The sequence below is a fragment of the Lithobates pipiens genome, unplaced genomic scaffold (genome assembly GCF_037356315.1).
Source record: "Lithobates pipiens isolate NorthernLeopardFrog02 unplaced genomic scaffold, aLitPip1_a1.2 Scaffold_19, whole genome shotgun sequence".
Lineage (NCBI taxonomy): Eukaryota > Metazoa > Chordata > Amphibia > Anura > Ranidae > Lithobates > Lithobates pipiens.
This window is the reverse complement of record NW_027507764.1, coordinates 387,486,024-387,511,606: the sequence shown is the minus strand read 5'-3', so window position 1 is coordinate 387,511,606 and position 25,583 is coordinate 387,486,024. Positions and strand designations below refer to the sequence as shown.

General features: G+C 45.1%; 1 protein-coding gene across 5 annotated transcripts in view; it reads left to right on the top strand.

Annotated features, from left to right (window-relative positions):
- TIMM21 (translocase of inner mitochondrial membrane 21) overlaps positions 1-25,583 on the top strand; it is an 83,795-nt gene that overhangs the window by 27,639 nt on the left and 30,573 nt on the right. The gene's annotated exons all lie outside the window — the stretch shown is intronic.

Genomic DNA, 25,583 nt, shown 5'->3' with positions numbered 1-25,583 from the left:
CAACCACATGCAACGTCTCTTCCACAGTAACAAATATTTCTCTTGCGTTCACTGACTGACACGGCTCCTTTATTCTTGACCATTGGGTTGTTACGCCACCTTCAGGAGATGACTAGGCAGAACATGTTAATATGTACAAAAAACAGAACTTTCTAGTTCCGCCCAAGGGTCGGTCCCTTCAGTAACAACCCTCCAGCCTGCTTCCTGCAGCCTCAGATTTTTTTCTGCCTAGTGAAGGAGAAGGACCTAGGAACCCTGTGGGCCCATCAGTCCCTGGATTTTTTTCTGCAGAGGTTTGCCTTTTGCACAAGATTAAGATCCTGTGATCTGCTATCAACAGCTGGCTGGGTGACAGGCTGGATACACTTATCCTTGTAGTCTCCCCAGTCTAGCCAGCGAGCGTGTGCAGACCAGAGCTCCGCGCTGGGTCGGCCACGACATGCCCCCCAGCTCCAGGGGCGGCCAGTGAGTGTAATGTTCCGGGGCACTGATGTCTGCGTCAGTGTGCTGGGCCAGCAGCCACCCTGTACTGATCGGACAGTGGGTCTGTAATAGAATTTTCCCCAGCTTGTCGGGACTGGTAAAAACAGCTCTCCCTGCCTGGGTGGGGCTGAACATCTGGGCATTCCCTGGGAGGTCTATTCGGGGGTCCCTCACCTCCCTCTCTTCTCTCCCTGTCCCTATCCCCCCCTTCCTGTGGGGGTTGCTGTATGGGCTGCTGAGCGGTGTGTGTGCCGTAGACAGGGGCCCCCTGGGGGGGCTCTCACCTGGGGAGGGAGCTGCGCTGGATAGCTGTGCCCTGGATGTCTGTAGGCCTCTCCCCTGGGTATCTAGTGGTCTGTGTCTGCTGATCGCTGTAGTGCTGTTTGCCACCATTTCCTCTGCCTGTTTTCACTGTCTCTCATTGCATACAGTGCTTGGCGTCCATTTTTGGTGTGACCATGAAGAAGCATGGTGAGACTTCATTTTGCTGTAGTCCGGCAGCCATTTTCCCTGTGGTTATGTCCTTTGTAAAATTATCGATGAACCGCAGGTGGTTGTCGCTGCGTTTTTGCATGTGAGTTCTGGGTCTTATGGTGACCTCCTTCGAGGCGGCACCGTACGCCCACTTTCCACCAGAGTCTCGTAGAAGGAGATATTGACACAATGGGACATATCTCATCATATCATCATATATATTTGTCTGCCACAGCTCCCCTGCGGGAGTTCGATCTATGTTTGCTTCGGTAGCTGGTCTGGAACAGATGTATGGCGGTCTAATTGATCACCATTTCCAGGTGGGTCAGACAAATGTGGTACAGCCCTACGCCTTGAAGGGGCAGGTGCCCCACTTTCCTGCCATGGCCCATTCTACCAGGACAATTGGGGTCTCTCGGGCTTCCGACATTGTTTGTCAGTCGCTTTGGTGTGTAAAGCGGCGATTTAGTCCTCCGTTCACACTTTTATCAAGTTCTACTGAGTGGATGTAAGCGCATCGTCTAATGCCTGCTTGGCTGCAAGTTTGTGGGCGGCCGTGTAATGTTGCAATTCTGCACTATTTCTGTTTTAAAGAAAATACAGTTACTTTTGAGTATAATGCACTGTTGCTTTGTTACCGCAAGTTCTGATTCGGTCAGATGAGGTGGTGACTCCCTTGTTCTAGGGGCACCTCTGAATGTGGGTGAAGTTCTTTTATGCGGTTTCCCACCCCTCGTTATGATACTGCTTGGGGAGGTCCCAATGGTCAAGAATAAAGGAGCTGTGTCAGTCAGTGAACGTAAGAGAATAGGATTTTTGTACTCGCCGTAAAATCCTTTTCTCTGTAGTTCACTGACTGACACATCACCCTCCCCTCTTATTGTTTTATGTTATACTGCTTGTTGACATACTGAGGCTGCAGGAAGCAGGCTGGAGGGTTATTACGGAAGAGACCGCCCCTTGGGCGGAACTAGAAAGTTCTGTTTTTTTGTACATGTTAACATGTTCTGCCTAGCCCTCTCCTGACGGGGGCGTAACAACCCAATGGTCAAGAATAAAGGAGCTGTGTCAGTCGGTGAACTACAGAGAAAAGGAATTTACGGCGAGTACAAAAATCCTATTTTATCTGCCTGCTTGCAGTCTTCTGTTAAATGCACACAAAAGCCCCGTACACACTATCAGATTGTCTGCTGAGTTTTTCCTTCAGATTTACCAAAACCATGTAGTAGAAGGGCCTGCCTGATTGCATATACATTGAAACTAAGGTTTGACCTCATATTATATGGTTTTGGTAAATCTGAAGAAAAAACTCAGCAGACAATCTGATAGTGTGTACGGGGCTTAAGCTGCACATGCTCTACGCACTCCAGCTGTGCCAGAATGATTAACTCCTGTGCGCATGTGCGGGGTGATGTCATTCCACCACCTGCCAAAAGCCTGAAAGTAACTGGGAAGAAGATGACAGCGAGTGATAAAGAACGTAATGTCCACATCACTAGAGGGTGGTGGTGAGTATTTTTGTGGGTTTAGTTCCGCTTTAAGGCTTCACATATTGAGTATCTATTAATTTGTCACAATCTCATATTTTATATATACAAAAACATTGGGTATCATATACGTTTGTGTGCACTAAAATTTACTTTAGTGTATTTTTTTTACAAAAAAATTGTGTTTTGATAAACGTGCGCCAATATCACATGACCTATAGCTGGCTGGTCAGTGTGCTGGGTAGGGCTGCAACTAAAGATTATTTTCATAATCAATTAGTTGGCTGAATATTGTTTTGATTGGATAAAAACCTCAGTGTGATGTATAGTTTAGTTAATATGTAAACTGTAAAAAAAAACAATTCTTGACTATATGTAGTGGTAAATATAAATATAAGACAAGTAGAGGCGCAAAACACCTAGAACAATACACAAAGCAGGGAAAGGGATCCCCCTTCACAACAATCCATATACAAATTTAAACGTCCAATTATATATTTATGGCGTCTAATCCCATAGGCGTTAGCTAGTTTCTTTCCAAGGGTTTCCACACGCAGGGCTGCCACCAAGGAGAAACCGAAACCAGATTTCCAGGCATTAGAATACAAACGCAAGGAAAGGGGTGCCTCTGGTTTGCAGATTTCTTTAAAAGTACAAATTTATTATTATGCTGATAAAAATGAATTCACATTTTCCATGAGTAATTAAAACATTGTAATCCATCCACAATGATTCGATCAGTCATATTATCCTCCTAGTCCGCCTAGCCACTCTTTCCTGTATATCCACTGTTTCGATAAAAAATGCCAGCCACAGTGAACGCAGTATGTGTCAAACTGGAACGAGGCTTGAGGTGCTGTTACAAGCGGGACGCGAGGAGATGACATCACTACTCGGCAACGCGTTTCCTGAGTGTTTTTTTTAGGGAAGCTGTGACAGTATTCGGAGCATGAATAAAAATTAACCAGTTGCCGACCGCCGCACGCCGATGTACGTCGGCAGAATGGCACAGGCAGGCATAAGGGCTTACATGTACGTCCCTTGCCTCCCGCGGGTCGGGGGCCCGATCGGGCCCCCGCCCGGTGCCTGCGGCGGTCGGTATTTGTTCGGGAGCGATCCCGGACGAGGGGACGGCCATTCATTCATGGCCACCCCCTCGCGATCGCTCCCGACGAATAGAAATCCCCCGTGACATCACTTCCTCTCCTGTAATGTAAACACAGGAGAGGAAGTGATGTATTCTCTCCTCCGTGTCGGTATTTTTCATTCCGACACGGAGGAGAGCGGATCGGTGAGTTGCACCAACACTCTACACACACAGTAGAACATGCCAGGCACACTCACACCCCCCCTTTACCCCCCGATCACCCCCCAATTACCCCTGCCCCCCAGTCACAGTGACACCAATGTCATTTTTTTTTTTTTTTTTTTTTTGCATTGGTGTCATTTGTGACTGTAATAAATGTTAGGGCAGTTAGGGTTAGCCCCCTTTAGTTCTAATGTACCCCCCTAACCCCCCCAATAAAGGTTTAACCCCGTGATCACCCCCTGTCGCCAGTGTCACTAAGGCTGGGTTCACATTGCAGCGGTTTATGAGAACGAATGTGATTCGCACCGCACTGCAGTGCAAATCACATCCGATCTCTGTGCGATTCGAGTTCAGCCATTCGCCGCACCCGCCACACCCGCCGCAAATTCGCACGGGACCCTTTTTTTGGCCCGCAGCAGAATCGGATCGCATGGGTGTTCACACCATGCGATCCGAGTTTGCAGATCGCACTGCGATATGCGAACTGATCTGGGGGTGTCAGTAACATTTCACTGACACTCCCAGCAGTTCGCATAGGGCAGTGTGAACTGCCGCCGGGAGGCATGCGATGCGGGAACCCGCCGCGGATTCGCGGCGTTTCCGCATCGCTCCAGTGTGAACCCAGCCTAATAAGCGATCATTTTTCTGATCGCCGTATTAGTGTCACAGGTGACGCTAGTTAGGCAGGTAGGTATTTAGGTTCGCCGCAGCTTTTTATAGCGCCAGGGACCCCCATATACTACCGCATAAAGCCCCCTGATTGCCCCCTAGTTAACCCTTTCACCAGTGATCACCATATAACTGTTACAGGTGACGCTGGTTGGTTAGTTATTTTTTTATAGTTTCAGGGCACCCGCCATTTATTACCTAGTCTCACTAGTGTACCCCTAAATTTAGGGGTGTCTACTTTCCAAAATGGGGTCATTTGGGGGGGGTTTGTGCCATCTTGGCATTTTATGGCCTTCAAAACTGTAACGCCCTTAGAAAGCCTGAAGGCGGTGCTTGGTTTTCGGGGCCCCGTACGCGGCTAGGCTCCCAAAAAGTCCCACATATGTGGTATCCCCGTACTCAGGAGAAGCAGCAGAATTTATTTTGGGGTGTCATTTCACATATGCCCATGGCATGCGTGAGCAATATATCATTTAGTGACAACTTTGTGAAAAAAAAAAAAAAAAAAAAAAAGTTTGTAATTTTCCCGCAACTTGTGGTAAAATATAAAATATTCCATGGACTCAACATGCCTCTCAGCAAATAGCTTGGGGTGTCTACTTTCTAAAATGGGGTCATTTGTGGGGGTTTTGTGCCATCTTGGCATTTTATGGCCTTCAAAACTGTAATAGGTAGTGAGAAGTGAACTCAAAAATTTACGCCCTTAGAAAGCCTGAAGGCGGTGCTTGGTTTTCGGGGCCCCGTACGCGGCTAGGCTCCCAAAAAGTCCCACATATGTGGTATCCCCGTACTCAGGAGAAGCAGCAGAATTTATTTTGGGGTTTCATTTCACATACGCCCATAGCATGTGTGAGCAATATATCATTTAGTGACAACTTTGTGTAAAAAAAAAAAAAAATATTTTTTTTTTTGTCATTATTCAATCGCTTGAGGCAAAAAAATAAAATATTCAATGGGCTCAACATGCCACTTATCAATTTCCTTAGGGGGTCTACTTTCCAAAATGGGGTCATTTGGGGGGGTTTTGTACTGCCCTGCCATTTTAGCACCTCAAGAAATGAGATAGGCAGTCGTAAACTAAAAGCTGCGTAAATTCCAGAAAAAGTACCTTAGTTTGTAGATGTGACAACTTTTGCGCAAACCAATAAATATACAATTATTGACTTTTTTTTTACCAAAGACATGTGGCTGAATACATTTTGGCCTAAATGTATGACTAAAATTGAGTTTATTGGATTTTTCTAATAACAAAAAGTAGAAAATATCATTTTTTTTCAAAATTTGCGGTCTTTTTACGTTTATATCGCAAAAAATAAAAATCGCAGAGGCAATCAAATACCATCAAAAGAAAGCTCTATTTGTGGGAAGAAAAGGATGCAAATTTTGTTTGGGTACAACATTGCATGACCGCGCAATTACCAGTTAAAGCAGCGCAGTGCCAAAGTGTAAAAAGACCTCTGGTCATTTACCAGCAAAATGGTCCGGTCTGAAAGTGGTTAAAGAAACAAAATAAGATTGAAAAATAAGTAAGAAATATTAAGAAAAAATAATGAAATAATAAAATAAAAATAGAAAAAATAAAATGAATAATAAAAATAAAAATGTATGAATGAAAATAAAAAATGGAAAAATTAGAAAAAATAAAAGTACCATTAGCAAAAACTAATTACTGGAAAAGTGATGATGGTGATAGAGATAAAAAGTAATAATAAGTAATAATAAATCGTAATAATAAAAAGAAGGGAGGGAAGGGGAAGTGACCAAAGGTCTCTCAATTAAACAATAATAATGGAGGGAAAATAAGGGAACAGAAGAGAAATTGGCTATAGATATATTCTGCCCACTTGCAACAATGCTCAAGCAACGTCCTCATAGACCTAAATCATATTGGCATAAATTTAAGGAGGAATATATCAGTATTGTTTTCTATTAGCTCTAGACAGCTTATGTACAGATATAATCATATAAACAGTGTGACTTATATACATAAATTAGTAATAAAATATACAGGAATACATAAGCTTAAGCTTTGTTAGTATAGTTGTGCCTGCAACATATAAATACAATCTAAAAATATAGGGATACGAGAATATATCTCCATAGATTCATGCGTGAAAAAAAGCACACATGCATGCACTATAGGCCATTGGGTACTTTAGAAGGGAATTAATCACTATTTTCATATATAAAAAAGATTCCCATATTTCTATATTTCAGTTTAATGCTAAAAAGATGTATAAAGGGAATTTTATATAAGAAATTATTTAAAAATATATACATAAAGGCTATAAAAAAGCATATCCTAGCCTCAGTATAACTAAGGACTAAAATTAAAACTCTGCATGGAGAAGAGAAATGGTAGAACACACCAGGACGTAACACTATAGTATAGTAGCAATCTCGATACAATTGTTGATACCCCCTGGTGAAAGAACATCCAGAGTGTAGATCCAAAAAGTTTTGCGGGCACAAAGCTTCTTGAATCTTTCAGCCGGGGGAAGGTAATTAGGGATCTGTTCTATGATCCAGACTTTTAGGCCCACCGTAGAACCCTGATGGAACTGGACTAAAATGTCTCGGGACACTATGGGGGTCAGTGCCTCCCTCTATCAGTCTTCTATGTTCCCCAAATCGTTGTCTAAGTGCTCTAATAGTCCTCCCTACATAGATTAGGCCACACGGACAACTGAGTCCGTATACCACAAAGTAGGAAGAACAATTGAAAAATTCTTTCAATACATAAGTTTTGCCTTTACTTGAGAATTATTTTTGCCCATGACGGACAAATTTACAGGTCTTGCATAGTGCCTTCCGACATTGATACATACCTACTAAGGGTATCAACGTAGGAACTACTGTTTTTTTTTTGTGCCCTAAATTTACTAGGTGCGATCTTATTTTTAAGATTTGGAGCCCTGCAATAGGTTACTGTCAGACAAGTTGGTAGCACTGATCTTAAATGTGGGTCTTGTTGTAAGATCCCCCAATGTTTCCGTAGTATTTGCTCCATACCTTTTATGTTTGTTGTGGAAAGTAGTTATGAATCTACTAGAAAAATCTTGAGAGGGCCGATTTATTTTAGCGGATTTTTCTGGAAGGTATTGTTGAAAAGCCTCATGAACCAAGGATTCAGGATATTTTTTCTCTAAAAATTGTTTTTTAGAGTTGTGCTCAGCTCTATATAGTCTCAATCCTTCTTACAATTTTGTCTTAGCTGACAAAATTGGCCCTTGGGAATATTCTTAATTCACTTTGGATAGTGACAGCTATCAAAGTGCAAGTAAGAATTACCCTCGGTTGGCTTGGTGTAGTTTTTTGAGGTGATATGACCTTCATGTCCAAGCTCTGGGTCCAAGAAGGCCATAGCATTAGGATCCATGTTTGATATGAATGACAATCCATAAGGATCTGATCATCTGCACCATCCCAGATGATGATCACATCATCAATGTATCTCCCGAACAAAAAAATTTGTGCATAGGGATTATTTTTATGGATAAAACGGGATTCCCAGAAACCCATCGCCAGATTCGCATATGAGGGTGCAAAATTAGCTCCCATCGCGGTTCCTTGAGTTTGTTGGTAAAAATCACCATCAAAAGTTAAATAATTGTGTGTTAGACAGAATCTGACTGCTTCAATAACGAATTTCGCCTGGAGCATATTGATTAGGGGATCATCAGATAGGTATTGTTCCACTGCTATGAGTCCAAATGTGTGTGGAATGGATGTGTACAGGGAGCAAACGTCAATCGAGAGCCAAACATATGAGGGCTCCCATCGGTAAGGTGCCAAGAGTTCCAAAAGGTGAAGGCCATCACGGATAAAGGACTGGAGTTGTACCACTATCGGCTGTAAAAATTAATCAATGTATCAGCTAAAACCTGTTGTAACACTGTCCATTGCGGCCACAATTGGTCGACCAGGAGGATGTTCAGTGTTTTTGTGTATTTTTGGCAGGTGGTAGAAATATGGAATCTGATAGAAATTCTTACGTAGGAAGGAACCTTCCACTTTGGTAATAATTCAATCCTGAAGGGCAGACGTGATCAGGACACCAGCTTCCTTTGAAAATGCTGTTGTTGGGTCTTGAGTCAGCTTTATATATGTAGTTTTATCTGAAAGTAGTCGAAGGGATTCGGTTATATAATCAGACCTATTTAACAGTACTATTCCTCCCCCTTTATCTGCAGACTTGATTACTAAGTCTTCTGTCTGCATAAGGCGGTTTAGTGCTTTTATTTCCAAGGGTGAGAGATTATTATCCTTGGATTTTGAGGCAGTATTACAAAGTTTGACTAAATCTGCGTAAACTACCCTATAAAAGCTTTCGATATAGAGTCCTTTCAATTTGAGTGAGAAAGAAATGATTTTACTCATGTAAAATGTGAGTTTATTTTTATCAGCATAATAATAAATTTGTACTTTTAAAGAAATCTGCATCCAGAGGCGCCCCTTTCCTTGTGTTTGTAAATATAAATGGCCAACTGTATGGTTAAGGAACAAAATATCTAAGCTACTTTGAGAATAAGCCTAAGTTCACATTGGAGTGGGTTAGAAATCCTGTGATTTCAGCTGAACTCGCACGATTTCTAACCCAGCAATGCAGTCCGACTGCAGCGGTGATTTGACAGATATCTGTGTGGGTTCCTGCAAATTGCTACGTTTACTACGCACAGATTCGGACGGTGCCATTGTTGGAAATAGCAGCCAATTTGGCATGCCAAATCGTACCAATGTGAACTTAGGCTAACAGACAGAGGAGCTGTATATAGTATTAGAGTTTTGAATCTGGTACATATCATCGGAATTAGATCAACATTTTTAATGAAAGAAAAAATACATTTAAAAATATCTAAAACACTGTTTCTTGTACATCATGGAACATAGAGCCTTAAGTAATTAATGGGTTATAGACCACCTTCAGGTGATTGACACTGGTTATTCCCAATCCAGGAAGTTCACTCCCTATATAACCCCTCCTCCCTCCAGGAGCACATAATTTTTTTTTTTTGCCAGTGTCTAAGGTGTTGGTCACGAGTGAAGATGTGCTCTGAGGAGCTCCAGGAGGAATCCTGGATTTAAATAGCCTCCATAAAGACCAGATCCATCCAAAGTCCCACTAAGGCCTAAAAGGATGGTACCTGGGGCCTCGTTGTCAGAAACCATGAACCAGACCGAGACAGAAGTACAATTAAATCACACTTGTTTATTAATAAAAAATAAAAAGGTAAATCGAGAAAGCGTAGTCAAAGCATAGCCAGAGTCCAGTAACTGGATTGAGTAGTCAGCCAGTCCAGAGTTCAATAACCATATCGGGTAATCAGCCAGGCCAGAAGTCAGGGATCCAAGTGGAGCAACAGCAAGCAGGGTAAGGAACCAGAAGGGATGTCAGCAAGCCAGTCTTTAAACAGAACCACAGGAGATGGTTTCTTGTGATGTGACCAAAGCGAAGGCAGAGATGAAGTGAGCTTTAAGTAGGAAGGTCAGACGGGTAGAATCAGGAACAGCTGGGTGACTCGATAGAGATGAGAGCTGGCAATTAGCCGACAGCTAAGCAGCCAGCCCAGAGAAGGAAGGGCTAAGCCAGCCCTGACACTCGTATCCGAAGCAGGAGGTTTTATCTGTAAGGGAAGAAACTTGGGTATTAAAAACACCTATGTATTCCATTAAGGAAATGTTTTTTTGTCATGCCTTAATTCTCCACTAGAGGGCGTCTATGCGCATACCTTACTCTATTGTCTTCACTGTAAGCTCTCAGTCTGTATGTGGTCACAACAGTGTGTGCAGGGAGATTTTTTTCAAGGTAAAATAAATCTGCAAAATGTTTTTTCTCCCCTCTGAAGGGACCAGAGGGTTAGGGGACATCAGCGCTGTACCCCTCTTACACTCCCCCACCCCCCCCCCGGCAAGGGGGGTGCAGAGGTCCCGTTGGTATTACTGTTGGCTGATTTAACTGTTGTTGGTGCCTGCTGCTGGATGGTTCTCTGCCTCCCCTCCATCCCCCCCCCCTTGTCTTGGGTCTGTGGATCCAAAAACGCTGCACACTAGCACATTTTTAAGTGTAAAAAGGGGCGGAATTTTTCTTGGAGGGGGCAGGGCCCAAGCGCGGTGCCGTTGAACGTCCATGAGGACGCACGGCAGGCTCAAACTTATAAAACTGCAGCTGTGACAGTCTCTCCTCAGCTGGAAACTAGCAGCCTGCAACACAGGGACACGGGAGCTGTGGGACCTGTGAGGGTTGCAAACTGGCATTCCTGATACAAGGACACCTTTTTTCCCAGCACTAGACTGAACTTTATAGCGGCTTTAAATGTCATGACTATATTCAACGATTGAGTGCAATTTGTATAGTGCCTCTGTTTTTGTATGTAGGACTATGCCTACCAAAAAGACATCCCAAAAAAGTAAAGGTTTCACCCCCAGGCGTTAGGATCTCGAGTCGCATTTCCACACTGTCATCCTCGTCTGAATTGCCAGTTATGGCAAGCCAGGGTGAGCCATTGGAACAAATTGATGGTGCAACTACTTCTTTGTACTACACATCTCAGCCCCTGTATACATGCCTGAAGATGTCCTTTCCTCCTCCCTGCAGGGTCTGGAAGAAAGATTAGCCAATTTAATTGCATCCTCCATTCAAATGACTAGGAAGCGTGCTAGAACCTTTTCAGGGGGAACACTTTCATGCTGCCCCTAACACAGTCTCCTGAAAGCTTGGTTTCTTCCTTGGGTTCCTTTAAAACCTTGTCAGCCTTTGCACGCGTTTCCTGCACATGCATTACTAGAACAGCTTATTTTTACTGAATGGGATCAGATAAAAAGTTGGAATCCCTGTTAAAATCTACTTTTTCCTTGGCAAGTGCCATTACTCGGCCTGCAATCGCTGCAATAGGCGTCTGTCAATCACTAAAGGACCAATTTAAACAGGCCCTTAGAGAGATTCCTGCACAACAAGCTCGGGAATTGGCTGAACTACCAAAAGCATTATGCTTTGCCATAGATGCCATTCAAGAATCTATTCACCAGGCATCCAGCCTTACGCTTGTGCATATGCGTAGAATCCTGTGTTTAAAAAATTGGTCAGCTGAAGCACCATGTAAAAACCTCCTAACTGGGTTCCCTTTTCATGGGGAGCGACTTGGAGAAGACTTGGACAAATATATCCAAGCAATTTCTGGTGGGAAAAGTACTCTTTTGCCAGTGAAAAGAAAGTATAAACGCCCTTCATTAAAACGGGCTCTTTCCCCCTCGCCAGGGGCTTGGCCTCTGCCGTCAGACTCTAGAGGAAAACCTCAGGGTCAGACCTAGGCTCAAAAGAAGTCCTGAGGTCAGAAACCTGCAAAGCAGAATCTTAGCCTCATCATGAAGAGGCAACCCCCCTCACCAAGGTGGGCGGAAGACTTTTTTTTTGCAGTTTTTCAGAGGTCTGGAAAGAGGAAATTCAGGACAGATGGGTCATCTCCATGGTTACGCTGGGGTACAAGCTGGAATTTCAGGACTTTCCACCGTCTCACTTCCTGAGGTCAAGCGTTCCCAAAGATCCAGAGAAAAGACAACCTGTTTCAGGCACTAGACCAATTTAATATATCAAGGGGTGATCAGACAGATCTCCACAAAAGAGCAAGGTCTGGCATTTTATTCAAATCTTTTTATGAGACCAAAACCAAATGGGGATGTCAGACCCATTCTAGATCTAAAAAATCTAAATCAGTTCCTGAAGATCCACCCCTTTCACATGGAGACGATCAGGTCAGTAGTTTCTATCCTTCTAAGAGGAGAACTTCTGGCATCAATCAACATGAGGGATGCATATCTGCATGTCCCTATATTTTCCCGCTCACCAAAAGTTTCTGCGGTTCGAGTTAGAACAGCAGCATTTTCAGTTTGTAGCCCTGCCCTTCGGACTAGCCACAGCACCCCGGGTGTTCACAAAAGTGCTGGCCCCACCTCTAGTCAGGTTAAGGGCACAGGGCATAATGGTCATAGCGTACCTAGACGATGCATTACTAATAGATCAGTCGGTGGCTTGTTTAGAGCAAAGCGTATGCACTACAAACAACTATCTGGAACGTTTGAGTTGGATTCTCAACCTAGATAAATCTTCCTTAATACCGCTAAAAAGGCTGGCGTACTTGGGTCTGATCATAGACACAGCCCGGGAAAAGGTGTTCTTGCCTCAGGCAAAGATCAACTCCATAAGAGAGCGGGTATGGATGGATGGTCAGGTCAAAAGGCGATCCCTCCATTTGCCTTTGCATGAGGTTGCTAGGAACCATGGTGGCTTAATTCGAAGCAGTTCTCTATGCCCAGTTTCATTCAGGGCTGTTGCAAAACAGTATCCTGTCTGCTTGGAACAAAACAATTCAAGCTTTAGTCTTGCCAATACGGCTGTCCCCAAGAGTGTCCCAAAGCTTCACCTGGTGGTTACTAACCCAGAATCTGTTGAAAGGAAAATCCTTCAGACCAGGCATCTGGAAAATGGTAACAACGGATGCCAGCATTTCAGGCAGCAGTACTAAAAAAGACAACTGCCCACAATATCCTAGAGATTCGGGCAGTGCGTCTGGCTCTAAAGGCCTGGACTTGCAGGCTATGGGATTGCCCTGTCAGGATCCAATCCAACAATGCCACAGCTGTGGCCTATATCAATCACCAAGGGGGCACCAAGAGTCTCTCAGTGCAGAGAGAGGTGAACCATATTCTAACTTGGGCAGAAAGGAATGTTCAGTGCCTATCGGCAGTCTTCATTCTAGGAGTAGAGAATTGGCAGGACTACTTGAGTCACCAGCAGTTATTCACAGGGGAATGTTCTCTTCACCCCGACATATTTCGGGCTGTTTGCCAAAGACGGGGGACTCCGGATGTAGATCTTCTAGCATCATCCAGGTTCAACATGAAGTTAGTCAACTTTGTGGCCAGAACAAGGGATCCACTCGCATGTGGAACAGATGCGTTGGTGACCCCATAAGATGCATACTGATCTATGCATTCCCCCCCCCCCCCTATTCAGTTGCTGCTTCGACTTCTTTGCAGGATCAAGCTGGGAAGAAAGACGGTAATTCTGGTGGCACCAGCATGACACAGAAGGTCATGGTATGCAGAAATCGTAAAGATGGCAGTGGAGGGCCCATGGTCCCTCCCACTACGACCATATCTGCTCTCACAGGGACCGATATTCCATCCTTCCTTACGGTCTCTAAATTTAAGGGCTTGGCTATTGAAACCCTCATTCTAAAGAAACGTGGGCTTTCTGGGTCAGTTATCTCTACCCTGATTAATACAAGGGTTGGCACCCTCGGAGGTATATCATAGGCAGAATTCTTGCCTTTCTACAATTAGGGGTAGAAATTAAATTGGCCTTGAGTACTATTAAAGGCCAAGACTCCGCTTTATTGGTCTTATGTCAAAGACCACCTGCTACAAATTTTTTTATTCTGGGGTTTTATACAAGGGGTAACGCGGCTTAACCCCCCTGATGGTATTCCCGAGTCTGGCTCGGGGTGGAATTTTCATACCAAAAGCGGTATCCCCGAGCCAGACTCGGGACTGCATCGCTGGATCCAGGAGGACGTTTACTCACCTTCCCACTCGGATCCAGCGTTGTCTCCCCGCTGTACGAGCGAGCCTTGTCTCGCTCGATGCATCACATCGCCGATCTCCGTGCCCTGCGAGCGTTGCGACGCACGGGGACGGAGATCGGCGCCAAATTCAAAAAGTGAAACAAACAGTAAACATACAGTATAATGTAATCTTACAGATTACATTGCTGTATGTAAATATTTCACATCCCCGTTGTCCCTAGTGGTCTGCCCAGTGTCCTGCATGCAGTTTTATGTAATAAAAACTGTTCTTTATGCCTGGAAACTGAAGATTGTCCATAGCAACCAAAACTGTCCTTTTACATCAAAAATGGTTTTAGACCAGCTAGAAAACAGCGATAATAAATTAGAATCACTCGCAGAATTGAGCGATAGCGATTTGTGGGGAGATCCGTCATCAAATACTGAAAAGTAATGACAGTGACAATTCTGCAACTGAGCAAATTTCAGTGTTTTTGATTTGATTACATTATTGAATAATTTTTATTATTGTTATATTATTATTTGGTACAATTATTTATAATTATTTATTATATTATAATTTATGATTTCATTTTTCAAACTTTATCATACCCGGGATGTCTGCTAGACTCTGGTTTGGACAGATTTAAGTGAGTTATTCCTAAGAATTGCAGGACTACAATATAAAACGCCAAATTTTCATGCAAAATAATGGTACCGCTTTTAGCACCTAAAATCCGAAATAATCGTACCGCCAGGGAGGTTAATCCACCCGTCAAACCACCCTTGAACCCTTGGGACTTGAACTTAGTTTTGCCTGTGTTTACAAAAACAGCCATTTGAACCAATACAACATATTTCTTTAGTCCTTTTGACAAGGAAATTGGTATTTTGGTTGCTATATCCTCAGCAAAGAGGGTTTTGGAATTTGCTGCTCTTTCTTGTAAAGAGCCATATTTGATTTTTCATGAGGACAGAGTGGTATTACACCCTTCGTCCAGACTTTTTCCTAAAAGTAGTTTCAGGTTTTCACCTGAACCAAGATATTGTCCTGCCGTCGTTTTTTCCAATACCATATTCCAGGGAAGAAAAGTCACTACATTGTCTTGATGTGGTGAGCAGTGAAAATTATATTTAAAGGCAACTGCTCATATTTGTAAGACTGATGTTTTATTTATTCTGCCAGAAGGTCCTAGGAAAGGACAGGCAGCGTCAAAATCCACTGTCACTAAGTGGATTTGGCAAGTGAATTATTATTACTTATGATTTAAGGGGTAAGATACCCCCTTTTCAAGTTAAGGCGCACTCTACCAGGGTGGTTAGTGCTTCTTGGGCAGTGAGTCATCAGACCTCCATGGCTCAGATCTGTAAGGCTGCAACTTGGTCTTCAGTGCATACATTCACAAAATGTTATCAGCTGGATGTAAGGTGGTATGAGGATATCGCCTTTGGGCACAGTGTGCTGCAGGCAGCAGTATAGGTCCTCAAGTCTGGGGGTACCCTCCAGGTTGTGTCTCCCTCCCCTCAAGTAGCATTGCTATGGAACGTCCCATTAAGTATGCAATTAAGGCTTGGTGTCCCATGATGTACAATAAAGAAAAAAAAATATTTTGTTCATTGGCGGACATAGCACCTTTTAATCTTGACCTTAGGGTTATGTCGCCACCTTCAGGAGAGGACTAGGCAGAACATGTAAAAGAGCAAAACTGCACAGTACTGCCCAGGGGGCGGTCCTACTGGCTATAACCCCTCACTCCGCTTTTTCTGCCTAGAATAGGAGAAGGATCTGGCTCCCTGTGGGGACCATTGGTCCTTGGAATTTTTTTTATTTTTTTCTGCTTTTTGATTCCTGTGAGTCCTGCGGGGGGGGGGGGGGGGGTGGGCCCTCAGTCTGTGGCAGCTAGGAAGGTGGGCATTTTTATTTGTGGCTTGCCTTAGGTCCCTAGTGGTGATAGGCGAGAGTGGGTCAGTATGGCGTCCAAAGCTGGCGCTTCTTCCCCAGACATCCCTGTTATTTCAACAAGTTCCCCTGCACCTGCGGTGCCTATGGACTCTGTCGGCAGTCCTGGAGTCCTTTTGTTGCCAAGGTGGAAGGGGCGTGGGGGCGCAAGGGGGGGTATAAAATGCCCCCTCCCCCCACCGTCTTCTGGGGAAAGCTCTGATTCAGACTCTGGCCCCTGCTGTGATAGCTGCCCCCTGAAATAGATATGTGTATCTATCACAAGGTGATTCTGTGGATACACTATAAAACGAAAAACCAATGCCACGTCCTTTATATATCTTGAAAGAAAAAAAGGGGAAGGAAACAGGGAAGGGAAAAACACAAAAAAACCTCAACAAAAAATGTTGGTTGTGTTGGACTTTTTAGGCATAGTAATATATTTAAATGTAACAAAAAGGGAAAAGAAAAAGGAATATTTTAAATAAAAAAAAATATTTATTTATAAAAAAAGGAAAAAGAAACAAAATGTATATAAAACATACCAAATACTGTTTCATATCCTGTCTAAACTAGTACATTTTAGCAATGACCATATATATTCCCATTAGGCATATGAGCCCAAAAAGGAAAAAAAAACAGACATTAATACTCAATACTCAGCCATGACATGCCCCGTCTGATCCAGGGGCGGCCGATGAGCAATATGCTCCAGGGCACACATATGACCGGGCTACTGCTGTCTGTGTCACAGTGTACCTTGGTCGACAGCCACCCCATACTGCTCAGGTGATGGGTCTGTCTGTGGAATGCGCCCAGCAGTCCCTGCAGGAGGGTTAAGTATGGTTCCACTTGTCTCGGCAGGATGGAGCAGCTGGGCATTCCCTGGGAGGTAGACTAGGGGGTCTCTCACTCTCACTTTCTTCTCTCCCTGTCCCTTACCTCCTCCCCATGCTATGGGACGCTGTGTGACTGGGCACATGGTGGTGCGGTGCACGTACCTGGCGGGGGGTCCTCCGGGGGCGACTGAGTCCTGGCAGAGTGCTGCGCTGGGGGTCCGCTCATCCTCTTCCTTGTTTCTGGGCCAGGGTGGGGTGTTTGTGTTGTGTTTGACGCGGGGAGGCCACCGCGTGCTCTGCGGCCATTTTCCTGGGGCCACGGACAATTTTTTTGTAGCCACAGCCAGTTTTTGCCTTTCAGACATTTTCTGGAAGTTCGGCAGCCTTTTTCTCTGTGCCCTCGGATGTTTTTGCTGATGCGGCCAGCGGTCATTTTCTACATACACACAGACACCTCGTGGATGACACGGGAGAGCGGACAGCAGCAGCAGCAGCACAGTGCGGTACCTGGGTCATGGTGTTGAGTCCTGCGGGGAGCCCCTCAGTCTGTGACAGCTAGGAGGGGGTGGACATTTTGTGTGACTTGCCTCAGGTCCTTAGTGGTGACAGGCGAGTGTGGGTCAGCATGGCGTCAGAAGCTGATGCTTCTTCCCCAGACATCCCTGTTAATGCAACTGGTTCCCCTGCACCTGCGGTGCCTATGGGCGCTCTGTCAGCAGTCCTGGAGGCCTTTGTTGCCAGGGTGGAAGCAGCGTGCGGGCGCAAGGGTGGTTAGAAAAAAAAATGCCCCCTCCCCCCACCGTCTTCTGGGGAAAGCTCTGATTCGGACACAGGCCCGGTGTGACAGGTGGCCCCTATTCTGGCATGTCAGAGGATGCAGATCAGGACCGTTCGGACAGTGAGGATGACTCCGTGTTCGGGTCAGTGCAGGAAAAGGTGCTTGTAGGAGCACTTATTACAGTGGTGTGGGATACCCTAAAGATGGAGAATACTGCAGGGGCATCTACAGAGGTGTCGGTCCCTTTTGGGTCCCACAAGCTGGCCCGCATGGCTAAGGTGTTTCCTTACCCAACTTATTTTGATAAGTTTATTTACAAAGAGTGGGGAAGCCTGCAGCGGTCCTTTTCAGTCTTGAGACGCATGGCGGTGCATTACCCCATTGAGGAGAGTTTCCTGAAAAAATTGACATCTTCGGTCGTTGACTCCCCAGTATCCAGGTTCAATAAGGTAACCACAATTCCGGTGGAAGGGACCCCTACTTTCAAGGACCCTGCCGACAGGAGGGCCAAGGTGGTTGCCCGGTCCATGTTTACAGTGGTGGGGTCAGCATTACGGCTAGTGTTAGCCACGGCCCTGGTGTCAGACGCTTACTGAATGGGCTAAATTGTTGCACCGCAAGTTGGAAAAGCAACAGGCTTCCCGTATGCGTGGAACTGGCAGACCAGTTGGTGCAGGGCCTTAAGTATGTCTGTGATGTGGCCTTAGATACGGCCCCCTTGCTTTCTAGAGCATCAGTATCAGCTGTGGTGCTACGTCGCCTGATTTGGCTTAAATGCTGGTCTGTGGACCAGGCTTCTAAGAAAGCGCTGGCGGATTTGCCCTTTCAGGGGGTGAGGCTATTTGGAGCCTCACTGGATGACATTATTAGGAATGTTAATGGGGGGAAGAGTACTTTGCTCCCATAGTCCAGAAGGGGTAAGGAGCCACGCCATAGGCAGGGGCCCTCCTTTTCCTTTCAGAAGCAGATTTTTCCTCCTCCCGGCTCGGCAGTTACCAGTCCTACAAGGTGCCCTCTTAAGGACAAAAACGTCCCTGGTTTCACAAGCTGAACAAGACTGCAAGCAAATCTGTTGCCGCATGAAGGTTTGCCTCTGCTCAACTCTCGGGTGGGGGTTTCCTTCGAGAGTTTGCAGCCCGGTGGACCTCCCTCCTTTCCAACCAGTGGATCTACAAACTGGTTTCATCAGGCTACAAGATAGTTTCTTTCTTGTCCGCCAAACAGATTTTTTTTTTCCCCCTCCCAACCTTCATCATCTTCCGGCTCGTCGGGAGGCCCTGTTCGGGGCAGTACAGGACCTGCTGCTGCGTGGGGTGATAGTACCTGTGCCAACGCCGGAAAGGTTTCAGGGATTATACTCCAATCTGTTTGTAGTCCCAAATAAAGAAGGGGTCCGTTCGGTCATAGATCTCAAGGCCCTCAACGGCTTTGTGAACGTACAAAGGTTCAGGATGGAATCGGTTCGCTGCGTGGTAGCTGCACCCCATCAGGGGGGATTTCTTGGCGTCCTTGGACATCAAGGGCACATACTTGCATGTTCCTATATGCGTCAGCCATCAGAGGTTTCTACGACTTACGGTCGGGGACGAGCACTATCAATTTGTAGCTCTCCCTTTTGGCCTAGTGATGGCAGCAAGGGTTTTCACCAAGGTGCTTGCTCCAATTCTGGCATTGCTAAGACAACGAGGGATCGCAATTGTGGGTTACCTAGATGACCTCCTCCTGAGAGCAGTTTCCACCTCAGAATTAGGGGAGGATGTGGTAATCACCATACAGACTCTCTGGGAGTTTGGTTGTGTGTTGAACCTCCAGAAATCAGTGTTGGTGCCAACTCAACGCCTGGAGTACCTGGGCTTGGTTCTGGACTCCTCAGAGGCAAGAGTCTTTTTCCCTTCAGAAAAGCTGCAGACTCTTTAAGCTGCGATTAAGTTATTAGTGTCCCGCAGGTAGGTCTCATGGTAGCCACTTTCGAGGCTGTACCGTGTGCTCAAGTCCACACTTGAGTCTTGCAGAAAGAGATCCTGTCAAAATGGGACAAATCTCCAACATCCCTGGATTGTCAAATTCAGGTGAGCCAGTTAGTCAAGGATTCTCTTCTCTGGTGGCATCCTTCGGGCCGGGAAGTCATTCCTTCCTCTTCATTGGACTGTGATCACAACGGACGCCAGCCTGACCGGCTGGGGGGGAGTTTGGGACGTACAGTCGGCCCAGGGTCGCTGGATGCAGAAAATATCCCGCCAGCCGATCAATGTGCTGGAGCTTCGGGCGATGAGGTAGTGCCTCTCCACATGGTCACAGAGGCTACTGGGGCACCCGGTCAGGATCCAGTCAGACAACGCCATGGCGGTGGCATATGTCAACCATCAAGGAGGGACAAGGCGCTCGGCTGCAGCACTGGAGGTCATTCATATTCTGCAGTGGGCAGAGTGGTGCGTGCCGGCTCTGTCAGCCGTATACATTCCGGGCGTAGTAAACTGGCGGGCGGACTACCTAAGGCGTCTGCTGGACCAGGGAAAATGGTTGCTGCATCCGGATGTATTTTGGCTCATTTGCCTAAGGTGGGGCACACCAGATGTGGATCTCTTTGCTTCTCAACTCAGTCGGAAGGTACAGAGGTTTGTGGCCAGGGCAAGGGACCCCTGGGCGGACGTGTCTGATGCATGAGTGGCCCCATGGGGGCATTATCGGCTGATTTGTGACTTCCCCCTGCTCAGGCTCCTACCCCTTCTGCTACGCAGAGTGGACGCCGAGGGGATTCCTGTGATTCTGATTACACCAGATTGGCCTCAACGTCCTAGGTACGCCGACATAGGATGGTGGCGGATGTTTCTTGGCGGCTGTCGATGTGGGAAACCTTCTGTTGCAAAGTCCAATACTTCATCCTGCTTTACCGTCGCTGGTTTTAATAGCATAGCTGTTGAAAGCCAGGTGCTAAGGGACCGAGGACTGTCTGAGTCGGTAATCTCCACTATGCTGAAGGCACAGAAGTCCTCTTCTCGGAAGAGGAGATGGGGTGGCATCCACATACATATTCAGTTTTTCCAGGATCCTGCTGTTTTTGCAGCAAGGAGTGGATCAAACTTGCATAAAGCACCATTAAGGGGCAGATATCCGCTTTGGCTGTCTTTTTTTTCAGCGACCTTTGGTGACTCATTCATTGGTGAGTACGTTTGTTCAGGGGGTTTGACATGTGGCTTCTCTGGTACGACCACCGCTGCCTCAGTGGAATTTGAATCTGGTGCTCTTGGTGCTTCAGAAACCCTTTGAAAACATTAGGAAGATCCCCTTATTGACACTCTCTCAGAAAGTAGTCTTTCTAGAGGCTAATACATCTGCAAGGCGGGTTTTTGAGTTGGCGGCCTTGGTCTCCCTACTTATCCTTACACACTACTTATCCAAACACATGGCTTTGGTCACTGTCAGTACTTATCGGCTTACTTTTAAAATGTTTGGGGATGCCCCTTTTGGGTTTCTTTGCCAAATCGCTTGATGTTCACTGTAACATTCCCCATTGTTTATTGGTTGATTTGATAGGCAGCAGTACACACATACTATTTTGCCTGTTTTGGAACCTATTTGGGAGATTTTTTTTCATTGGAAAGTACCATCTTATTCAGAACCCTGCTTCGAAAAGTGTGATCATATGTTGGGGCCATCATTTGATGCTCCTACTGCAAATACCCGTACAAAGAACTGTTTTTGACATAATTTTCTCCATAGCCCTGATGAAAGTTTTGCAATCGTACAAACTGGAAACGCGTTGGGATTGGGTTATTTTGAGAGTTATTTTGTAATTTGTTTTTTATGTATAGTTGTTTATTTCATTAGAGACATTATGTGTCTGTAAGTTTCTCTTTTTTTAAATTTTGTGACATGAATTAAAGTGATTTTATTGAATTTGGTGGTATTGGTGGTCCATTTAAAGTCCCAAAATAAAAGGGGGGATTTCCTTGGTCTCCCTACTTGATCCTCCACAAGGATAGGCGGTGTTGTGCCCGCAGCCTTCGTTTCTTCCAAAGGTTGTTTCGGCCTGTCATCTAAATTAGGATGTTGTGCTTCCGTCCTTATGTCCTCGGCTATCACATCCCAAAGATTGCTTTGCATTCTTTGGACATGGTCCGGGCTCTGCGGGTTTATCTGTCTGCTACAGCTCCCTTTCGGAGGTCGGACTCCCTGTTTGTATTGGTGGATGGTCCGAAGAAGGGACTGGCAGTCTCATTGGCCACCATTTCTAGGTGGATCGGACAGATCATGGTTCAGGCTTATGCTATAAGGGGGCAGGCGCCCCTCTTTCCTGTCATGGCACATTCTACCAGTTGGTGCCTCCTGGGCTTAACGACATCAATGGTCCGTTTCCCAGGTGTGTAAGGCGGCGACTTGGTCGTCCATTCACACTTTCACAAAATTTTACAAGGTTGATGTGCGCGCATCTGCGGATGCATGCTTCGGCCGCAAGGTTTTGCAGGCGACCAGTTATGGTTGCAACTCCTCTGTTGAGGAGTTCTTGTTATGGGTGGAGTTTATTTTCTTTCTGTTCCCACCCCTCATTTTTGACACTGCTTGGGGACATCCTAAAGGTCAAGATTAAAGGTGCTGGGTCCATCAATGAACAAAAGAGAAAATAGAATTTTTTATACTCGCCGTAAAATCCTTTTCTCTGAAGTTCATTGGCCGACACAGCACCCACCCCTCCTATTTATGTTTGTACTGCTTTTTAACGAACTGAGCTGCTGGAAGCAGAGTGAGGGGTTATAGCCAGTAGGACCGTCCCCTGGGCTGTACTGTGCAGTTTTTCTGTTTTTACATGTTCTGCCTAGTCCTCTCCTGAAGGCTGGTATATAACCCTAAGGTCAAGATTAAAGGTGCTATGTCCGTCAATGAACTTCATAGAAAAGGATTTTATGGCGAGTACAAAAAATTCAATTTTTTTTTAACGGCTTACCTGCAAAATCCTTTTCTTGGAGTACATCATGGGAGATCCCTCCCCTCTTTATGGGGATTTAAAGAGGAAGTAAACCCTGATGAGTTTACTTCCGCTTTCATTCCCTGCAAAGGTAAAGCATAATGGACTACTATGCATCGCATAGTAGTCAATTATGTGTCACTTACCTGACACAGGAGCCAGCGAAGTCACCCCTGTCCCCTGTAGTCCGGCGCATCCATCTTCTCGGTGGGTCTCGCTGCTCCACCACTGTCATTCGGTGAAGCCGTGATGACGTCACTCACGCGCACGGGAGCCGCCACGCGCGGCATATCGCAGTTGATGGCGGCGCACTCAGTGCACCTGCGCGCCGCTGTCTACGGCGCATGCGCGGTAGACAGCGGTGCCTGTCTTTCGGCAAATATCTCCTAAACCGTGTAGGTTTAGGAGATATTTCTTGGACCTACAGGTAAGCCTTAATCTAGGCTTGCCTGTAGGTCAAAGTGTGTTGTAAGGGTTTACAACCACTTTAAGTGTGTGTTGCTTTACTACAAAAACTGATGTGCTCCTGGAAGGAGGAGGGGTTATATAAGGCGTGAACTTCCTGGATTGGTTATAACCAGTTTCCATCACCTGAAGGTGGCCTATAACCCATTAAGTAATTACTTAACCACCACCCGCCTAGCTTATAGCAAAATGGAGGCCGAGGCGGGGGTTCAGTTATCCTGACTGGGCATCATATGACGTTCAGCAGGATAACAGCCGCCGCGTGGAGATCGTGGTCAGACCGGTGATCAGACTGACACACCGCTACACCGATCTCGGTAAAGAGCCTCCGGTGGAGGCTCTTTACCGCGTGATCAGCCATGTCCAATCACGGCTGTTCACAATGTAAACAGGAAGAGCCGTTGATCGGCTTTTCCTCACTTGCGTCTGACATACGTGAGTAGAGAAGAGCCGATCGGCAGCTCTCCTGATGGGGGGAGGCATGTGGATGGCCAGGTACATATAACCCATGGCCATCCACATATACAAATATATGCCAATTAGTGCCCACAAATGCAACAGATCAGACAAGTGATGCCCATCAGTGCCCACCTATCAGTGACCATCAGTGCCACCTATGAGTGCCCAGCAGTGCTGCATACCAGTGGCACCTATCAGTGCCCATCAATGCTGCCTATCAGTGCCACCTCGTCAGTGCAGCCATATCAGTGCCTGTCATTGAAGGAGAAAACTTATTTACAATTTTTTTTATTTCTTGCGCAAAAATAAAAATCGGAGAGGTGATCAAATACCACCAAAAGAAAGCTCTATTTGTGGGAACAAAATGATAGAAAATGTGTTTGGGTACAGTGTAGCATGACCGCGCAATTGCCATTCAAATTGCAACAGAGCTGAAAGCTGAAAATTGGCTTGAGCAGGAAGGTGTATAAGTACGTGGTATTGAAGTGTTTACGTCTCTGTCCCATGATGTACTCCAAGAAAAGGATTTTACAGGTGAGCGGTTATAAAAATCCTATTTTTGCACATTTTTCAAACCGAATTGGATTATATTATGCATGAGACTGCCTTTTCATAGGCAGGTAGCTTGATACAACCTACCTACGCTTGCTGTAACTTATGCTGGCAATGCACAAACAAATTTTCCCTTTTGAAAATATTTGTTTGATGTTCTAATCGTTAGTGGGGTCAAATTGATGTGCGATTTCGACCACAGTGACGAGGTAATTCGAAGGAGCAGAATAGAAAACTTTTCTCGATTTAAAAAAAAAAAATTCAGAAAATTGTGGGGTTTTCCTTTTAGAAACTACATTTGTTTTATAATTGAATGTTTAAAAGCATGACGATGTAAGTGGGCAGAATAACGTGGACAGGCAAATGGCCATACAGGTACGTCCCTTTAAATTTGCCGCCGTGCCATCGTGTGTGCCGGCCGGGACCTGCCTAGCGACAGTGTCACTTATCTCTGCTCCCTTTGAGAGCAGAGATCAGTACATGTCACATGTAGCCACGCCCCCCCCCCACAGTTAGAAACACGCCCCAGGACACACTTAACCTTTATCCTGCCCCTTAGTGGTTAACCCCTTCACTGCCAGTGTCATTTACACAGAAATCAGTGCATTTGTATAGCACTGATTGCTCTATAAATGACAATGGTCCCAAAAATGTCCGTGTCCGCATTAATGTCACGGTCACGATAAAAATCGCAGAGCGTCGCCATTACCAGGGAAAAAAACATGAATAAAAATGCCATAAAACTATCCCCTATTTTGTAAACACTAGAACTTTTGCTCAAATCAATCAGTAAATGCTTATTGTGATTTTTTTTATTTTTTTTTACCAAAAATATGTAGAATACGTATCGTAAACTGAGGAAATAAAATGTTTTTTATATATTTTTGGGGATATTTATTATAGCAAAATGTAAAAAATAATGCATTTTTTTTTCAAAATTGTTGCTTTTTTTTTGTTTATAGCGCAAAAAATAAAAACCGTGGGGGTGATCAAATACCACCAAAATAGTCCTATTTTTGGGAAAAAAAGGACGTCAATTTTGTTTGAGAGCCACGACGCACGACTGCGCAATTGTCAGTTAAAGTGCCGAATCGCAAAAAGTGCTCTGGTCAGGAAGGGGGTAAAATCTTCTGGGGCTGAAGTGGTTAACTGACACGGTCGTGCAACGCTGTACACAAATACAATGCATGCCCTTTTTTTTCCCACATATAGAGCTTTATTTTGATGGTATTTGATCACCTCTGCGGATTTTATTTTTTTGCTCTATAAACAAAAAAAGAGAGGCAAAAAGAAAACAAAAAAATATATTTTTTTTTACTTTCTGCTATAAAACATATCCAATATCAAAATGTAAAATCTAATTTCTTCATAAATTTTGGCCAGTATGTATTCTGCTACATGGTTTTTGGTAAACAAAAATCCCAATAGGCTTATATTGGTTTATGTGAACGTTATAGGGTCTACAAACTATGGGATATGTTTTTATGGCATTTCTATTTATTTTATACTAGTAAAGGTGGCGATCAGCAAATTATTGTGGGACTGCGATATTGCAATGGACAGTCGGGGCACTAATTGACTTTTATTTTTATTTTTTGGGGACCAG